We start from the raw sequence: 8,153 nt of genomic DNA, 5'->3' as shown, positions 1-8,153 counted from the left end.
TCTCTTTCACGATGAATGCAACTCCATTCCTTTTCAATTTGTCATTCCCTGCATAGTAAACCATGTGGTTGTCAGATTCAAAATGGCCAACACCAGTCCATTTCATCTCACTAATGCCTAAGATATCGATGTTGATGCGTTCCATTTCATTTTTGACAGCTACCAATTTTCCCAGATTCATACTTTGTACATTCCATGCTCTGATTTTCAGTGCATGTTTACAGCTGTTTCTCTTCATTTTGAGTTGTGCCCCATCATCAAAAGAAGGTTCTGTTGGTTTTCTCCCATGAGCTTAACTCCATTCACGTCAACTCTGCTTTGAGGAGGCATCTCTTCTCCAGTCGCATTTTGGATGTAGTATCTCAAAATACCAGCTGAGGGAAGTTGTCTTCACATCATGTATCAATCCTATGCCCTCTTTATATGTGGTTGATAGGGATGGGCAGCTTGTACACTGGTTATCTAAAATAGGGGCTAGCGGGAGGGCAATAAAAGCATGAAATGGCTTACACATTTTCAAGAAGTTTTGTTTCAGAGTGTATGGGGGAATGTAGAATCCCTACTGAATTGTTTTCATCTTGTCTAGACTGGTCTGGTGAAAGGAGATGAGGATTAGATTCTTATGATCCAATAGTGAGTAATAGTTATCATGACTAATTGCGACTGTCACAACTGTCAAGGTAGAAGTTTTGTAACAAAAAGAGGGGAGCATTTAATCTTACAGTCCAGGAACAGAGGACTTTAGGACCATCAAGGGTAAAGAGCATAAGTGGAATATGGGACCCTATCCCGAGAAACAGTGACACCAGAGATTGAGGCATAGATGAGGACATGGGGAGAAAGCAGCTGAGGACTCTAGACTCATGAAAAGAGAAAGGCTGTGTGCTGGCAGTCAGAATTCTGTCTTGCATAATGTATCCATTGGTTGTTTAAAGCATTATATATTCCTGAGTGTTTTTGCGTACATAAAAACAAAACCAGAGAGAATCGAAGCAAATACTGTTAAATGACGATTCTGGAAGGGATTGTAATCATTGCAATGAAACAAAATACGGTAGATTGAGTGCAAAACTGATGTTCTCCCAGGTAAACCATCACTCAATTCACAATAAAAGCTTTTCTTTTTGAAAGAGCATCTACAAAACCCCTACAGTTAATATAATTAATGTTGAAATACTTATATTTTTTCCCTTACAGTTGTTGTTGCTAAGTGACGTGGAGTCAGTTCCGTCTCATAATTTTTCTATGTATATGATCCTTAAAACAACAAACATCATATGATTATACATAAAAGTCACAAGAAATTTACAAAAGTTATCTCAAATAAAATGTTTATTTAAAAAAAATATTTTCAAAAGACTTTGGTCCCCTAAAGAACATAATGCAAACTCATTTGCATGATAAAAAACCCAGTACATTTACAGTTGACTTTGACTACCAGTTTCAGATTTTCCTTTTGACTCAACATTTTTATTATATTCACAGTTACTGAAACAAAACTTTGTTAGTGATTATGCATGTACTTTACTAAACTTATAATTCAGTTCTGATCATTTAATAGATGTCTTCTTTTTCTCAAAGAATCATCCTAAACATGACCTCTTTCCTGATCATTTTTTTTTGCTTTCTAGGCTTGATTGTATTGTTCTTTGTTCTCTACTTTCATTGCACCATCTAGTTTTCTCAGTCCTGAAGGTTCTGCACTGTGCTACTATAAGCTCCTGAAGGTAGAGGCTGCTTGTCATTTTTCCAGCTTCAATATTTTGCATAGTGTCTTTCAGGAAGTAGGTAAACTTCATTCTGTGAATGAAGCATTTCTAAAAGGATGACTCGAAATAACTGGCCTGATAGATAAAATAGAAGTAAACTACACTAGAGCTCTTGATGTGGCACTGTAAGGGAAGCCCTGGACTGCTAACCATAAGATTGGCAGTACAAACCCACCAGCTGCTCCTTGAAAACCCTACTTGGGATCATTATGAGTTAGAACTTACTCAACAGCACTTAACAACACTAAAGAGAAGTCTGGACTCCTCACTAGGTCAGCAATTGAAAAAAAATATTTAGTGTATTCAAGGTCATTATCCATGTGGGACACCATTTAAGTTGATTACAAAACTAACTTTTGCCATTTTATTTTAGTCTTATGAACTATATTTTATTTGGGAACTTAAATTTTTTCTTTAAAATAATTAATATACTGTTTGCAATATAAACAGGAGAATTTAGTACATCTTTTATGTGCTTCCCATAGGAATACTTCTTTTAAAAAGAAATAACATTGGATATATCTCAGTATGATCAAAATTCTATTTCATTCTAAAAGAATTACAGTGTTTCAAAGTTGCACTATAAAATAGTGACTTTATTTTCTGGGAGATATTTTCCTTGATGTTAAATTCTGATTTAACAAAAATTACAAAATGATGTTCTGAAGTATTAGATTTACTATTTAATCTGTGTTAAAATCATCTAAAAGTACATAAAAAGTATTGCTTTCATTGACTGCAACTAGTTCATGATATTTTATCAATATTATTTTCTTAGCAAAGATAGGAGAGTGTATTTCTGAAATGTACTACAAATCTATAAATATATCAGCTTGCAAAAACTTATAAATGATGTTAGAAATCTAGCTTCACTTGTATTCACATAAAGCTTATCTGCTTAAAAAAATTATGTTTCAACATGAAAAGATATTTAAATAATATTTATTTTCTTCCATCAGAAGATGTACATCTTGAAAAGGGACAAAGTTTGTGCCAAAGTAGAGAGATGAAGTACAAATAATCCTTAAGTATAAAACACTTAATGTGTGAACTTATCTAGCTCATATTTAAGTAGTATCTTGATTTCTATAATTTCTTTTATGTTAATTTTTATGCTTCAGCTCTTTTATCAGCTCCTTGAGAGCAGGGACTGGTACTCATTTTGCTTCCTCTATGCCCCAGCACACTGTTTAACTCATAGTTTGTACCAACAAATATCTTTGATGAAGCTTTGAGAATATCGGCTCCTGCTTGCTTCAATAAAAAAACACATACACACAGAGAAAAATAAACTCAAAAGTAAAATATCTTAGAACAACTAGTCATCTGAGAAAAATGCTGGCATCAGCTTTATAATCTTTTTCATTTGAGAAAATCAAATTATGTAGCCTGAATCAGAGTAATAACTGAGTCATCATATTTTTCATTTCATATGCCCAGAAAAATAGATTGTTGTTTGGCTAGATTTAAAAAAAAAAAAAAAAAGATGAAAAAATGTTTTCTTTCATATCATATCAAGAAAAATAAAGGACAATTATGTGTGTCCTTTGAGTGTGTTAGCTAGGAACACTCTGGACTTAAGAGGAAGTAACATACTGCCATTCTTGAAAAACTAATGATAGACTTAGGCCAAACAGCATAACAAAAGCGAGGCAAAAAATTATTGCAAAGAGAAGAAACTATATATGTGCAGTTTTTATTGTTAAAGACTAGGAGGGGCTAAGATTCTGAAGTTCACTTATGGAAAATAAATCAAAAGAGGACATCAAGGAGACTATCTATCCAGGGCAGCATTTTGAATAAGAGGTATTTTCAGATACTACATATAAAATAGAAGCTTTTGGGAGATAATTTGGCCATAGAATTACATTTGAAAAAGTAATTTATGAGTAGATTTTATCCTCACTATTCCTAAACATGGTGGTTCTATATTTTGAAATTTTTAAAAAGTTTTGGTCCACATACATAAATTTTTAGTAGTTTTTTGTGTGTAAAATATGTGTACATAATTTGTGCATGCCTTTTTTGCACAAATGCATTCTGTTATACTTCTTTGACCCTTTTTTGATTGTTTTTTATAGGCATTATATAATTTCATATAAGGGGCACATAAAGTTCATTTTGATAGTAGTAATTATCTATAATTATGAAAAGGTAAGGTTACCTAAATCCTTCCTTCTTTCCATTAATCAAGAAAAGACAATACAATAAGATGTTATAAAGGTGAATATTCTGAAGTTTGCAAAGGTATAAACTTAAAATAAAATTTAAAAACTAGTAAAGATAAAACCTCTCAAAAATTCAGAATGAAAGATGATAAGTATTTGGGAATGGTAAATCATGAAGTATTCTTTGTATTCACAGTTGAAAGGCTTCAAGGCCACTCTTGTTTCACTCACACAAACTCTACTTTGAAAGGATGTATCCTTCAGGGAGCAGACTATGAGGATATTTTCCATATCTGTCCCTCATTCTTCAAAGGTGGAAATAGCAAGACCAACACATATTTGTGGACTTAGTCCTTTGAGTAGTGCTTAAAAGGATTAGTAGGCTCCAAAGGGAGTTGCTGCCTATGTTCTGATGACTACTTAAATGTGAGGACAGACTCCAAAACAAGAAATATAGAGTCTAAAAAATCAATCAGTAAGTACAGTGACTGGATTTCATGGGAATGAATGGTTGATATTTTATTGAAGAATTCTGGAAAAAAATGAATTTATATTTTCTAAAAATAAAAGTAGCAAATAAATATTTATCTAGCTTCTATTGGGCTTTTTTTTTTTTTTTTTTGAGTCCTGGTGTGACATGGTGGGTTAATGCTCTGGCCTGCAAGGTCAGTGGTTCAAGCTTACCAATCACTCCTCAGAAACCTGTACAGGGTAGCTATGAGTCGAAACCATTTAGAAAACACTCAACAACAACAACAATTGCACTTTTATATCAGAGGTACTATTTTAAAGAATTATTACTAGACAAAGGAATTTGATAGAATTTTGCAAGAACTTATTCATTAAAAATATCTTTTTTCCAACAACATACATGGTGACTAGTCACATTTGTTGTTGGTGTTAAGTGCCGTCAAGTCAGTTCTGACCCATAGCGACCCTGTATAGGGTTTCTGAGGAGCGACTGGTGAGCTTGAACTGCCGACCTTGCAGTTCAAATGGCTTTGCAGTCTGGCACATTAACCCACAGTGCCACACCAGGACTCCGACTAGACACATAGACCTTGTCAAATGGTATACACAGGAATTAATCAGCTACATCTGTGAAAAGGGATGATGGAGATGCTCAATATCATCTGTCAGAACATAATAATGGCAAGGATGTAGAACAGATCATCAATTCCCATACACAAGGTAAAGTAGAAGCAGAAGAAAATTTTAAAAACGTCTGTGAGAGCCAAAATATGACCTTAACAATATCTCACATGAATTTAGAAAACGTCTGAAAAGTGAACAGATGAGTTGTGGGATGACATCAAGAACACCATAGATGAAGAAAGCAAAAAGTCATGAATTGGAATCATCTTGACAGCATCTAACAACACAGTAAAAGTGAAGCCAGGAATGTGTTGTGTCTTAGAAAAGAGAATGATTAAAATGAAGGAAATGGTCAACACTTACAAGTGTTATTGAGAAGCCAAGGTGAGATGAAATGTCCTTTAGTTATTTTAAAAAACAGAGATTACTGAGAACATTAGCAAAATATAGTATTATGAGATGTTGGTAAAAAAGACCAATTAGAGATAATTATACAGAGTAAATTCCAGGTTAAGGAATGGAACTATTGTGTGTAGGCACTTCATGAAAAATAAAGAGAGAAATTGATTGCTGGAAGGGATAACTGAACCAAATTTGATGTGTTGTTGTTGTCACAGAGTTGGTTTTGACTCATAGTGACCCAGAGGAGCAGCTGGTGGGTTTGAACTGCCAGCCTTGCAGTTTGAGGCCCAGTGCTGATCCTATGCACCATACCAGGAGTCCAATTGGTATAAGTTCCTACTAATACCAATTATTAGTAATAGAAGCTCTCACTGATCTATGTCAAGAAATTAGCAAGACAACTACCTTGCCAAATGATTAGAAGATATTCATATGTATGCCCATTCCACAGAAAAATAATCCAGTGGAATGCATAAATCATCCAATAATATCAAATGCAAGCAAAATTTTGTTGATGATAATTCAAAATTGTTCACAGCATTAGCAGGGAGCTGTCAGAAATTCAAGATAGATTCAGGCAAGGACATGGAGCTGGAGATACATCATTGTGGACATCAGATGGACCTTGGCTGAAAGCATAGGATATAAGAAAAATGTTTGTGTGTGTGTGTGTGTGTGTGTGTGCATTATTGGCTATGCAAAGGCATTCAACTGTGTGGATCATGACAAACAATGGATAACATTACAAAGAATGGGCAGTCCCATTAGCAATTAACAGTTAACTGTGCTCATGAGGAACTTATGCATAGACCAAAAGGCAGTCATTTGAATAGTACAAAGGGACACTGAATGGATTAAAATCATGAAAGGTGTGTGCCAGGGTTGCATTATTTCCCCATAATTATTAAATCTATGCTGAGCAAATAATCTGAGAAACTGAATTATATGAAGATCATGGCGACATGATTGGAGGAAGACTGATTAAAAATCTGCAAGATGCAGATGACACAGCTTGGCTTGCTGGAAGTGAAGACGACTTGAAATATGCTTACTGATGAAGGTCAAAGACTACCGCCTTCAGTATGGATTGCACCTCAATGTAAAAAAACAAATAAAAGTCCTTACAACAGGACCAATAAATAACATCATGATAAATGGAGAGAAAATAGAAGTTGTCAAAGACTTCATTTTGCTTGGATCTAGAGGCAATACTCATGGACTCAACTGTCAAGAACACAAATGACATTAGGGAATTCTGATGTTAAAGACCTCTTTAAAGTATTAAAGAGCAATGACTTCACTTTGAAGACTAAGGTGATCCTGACCCAAGCCATGGTATTTTTAATTGCCTCATATACAGTGAAAGTTGGACAGTAAATGAGGAAGATTATAGCAGAATCAATGTGTGTGGTGTGGTGCTGTGGATTAATGCACTGGACTGCAAGTTCTGGTTTGAACCACAATGTCAGTGGTTCAAGCTCACCAGCTACTCCTGGGAAACCCTATACAGGGTCGCTATGAGTTGGCACTTAACAACGACAATTGGAGAAAAATATTGAATAGTAACTAACTCAAAGACACCAAACAACAGTGACTGTGATTAAGATTCTCAAAGCTGTGAAGATTGAAACAACAAAACTGAGAAAACCTTGAGGATTTAAAAAAGAAGTTAGGTGAAATTGAGAATCCAATATTGACAAGGGGGGAATCAGAATAAAAGAAAGCATCCCAAAGACTAGTGAGGGAAATTTTTTCGAGAAGACATGTGATTGTTGGTGCCAGATGCTGTATAGAAAGATCTGGTAGGGCAGTAAATGCATTGGGCTTTGGTGCTATAAGTGTCATTAGTCACCTTTTTGAGAACAAATTCATAGGAAGATTTATTGTGTTTGTTTTGCTTTTTAACATTAAACAATATGAGCATATTTGAAGGCAGATTTTGGTAAAGTATTGCTTGGTAAGAAGGATTCAGGGTTTGTGCAATCTCAAGTTGAATTACAGGATGAGTATGAATCCTCATATAGTATGAATGCTATACTTTACTTCCTTGGCCGAAGGTTGTTGTTACTAAGTGTTGTTGAGTCCATTATAACCCATAGCAATCCTGGATAGAGTTTCTGAGGAGCAGAAGGTGGGTTTGAACCACTGATCTTGTGTGTAGCAGTCCAAAGGTTATACTACAGAGCCACACAAGAACGCCATGAATTTGGTGGGGTGATTTAATTTCTCTGATTACAGTAAAACCTCACTATGAATAAGGAAATTCTTAATTTGTTTGACTTGTACAAGGTAGTACACTGTTATGACCCCAGCATGGAAGAGCTCAGGAAAGAGTATTCCTGTTAAAAGCCACCAGCAACCGTAGTGATAAATGCTCTGTGGCTACAAGAATAGTGTCCTTTTGGTGGTGCTGGTTCTATGCCGTGAAGTTGCTTCTGACTCATTGTGACTGTGCATTGGGCTTCTGAGACTATAAATCTTTATGGAAGCAGAAAGCCTCATCTTTCTCCTGCAGAAACACTGGTAGTTTCCAACTGCTGACTTTAAGGTTAGCAGCCTGACTTGTAATCACTAAGCTACCAGAACCTCTGTTAAACATGCAATTAACTCAGATCCTTGTCTGCAAAATTATAAATCCCAGTGCTCTCTGTCATTTACTTGTCATGAATACTTCTAAAGGCAGGCTTCTTTTTAGTGGGATTGTTGTTGTTGTTGTTGT

General features: G+C 35.1%; 1 protein-coding gene across 1 annotated transcript in view; it reads left to right on the top strand.

Moving 5' to 3' along the window:
* ACSS3 (acyl-CoA synthetase short-chain family member 3) overlaps positions 1-8,153 on the top strand; it is a 304,234-nt gene that overhangs the window by 131,569 nt on the left and 164,512 nt on the right. The gene's annotated exons all lie outside the window — the stretch shown is intronic.

This window comes from Chrysochloris asiatica, unplaced genomic scaffold (assembly GCF_000296735.1).
Source record: "Chrysochloris asiatica unplaced genomic scaffold, ChrAsi1.0 scaffold00175, whole genome shotgun sequence".
NCBI lineage: Eukaryota > Metazoa > Chordata > Mammalia > Afrosoricida > Chrysochloridae > Chrysochloris > Chrysochloris asiatica.
This window is presented reverse-complemented; position numbering and strand designations above follow the sequence as displayed.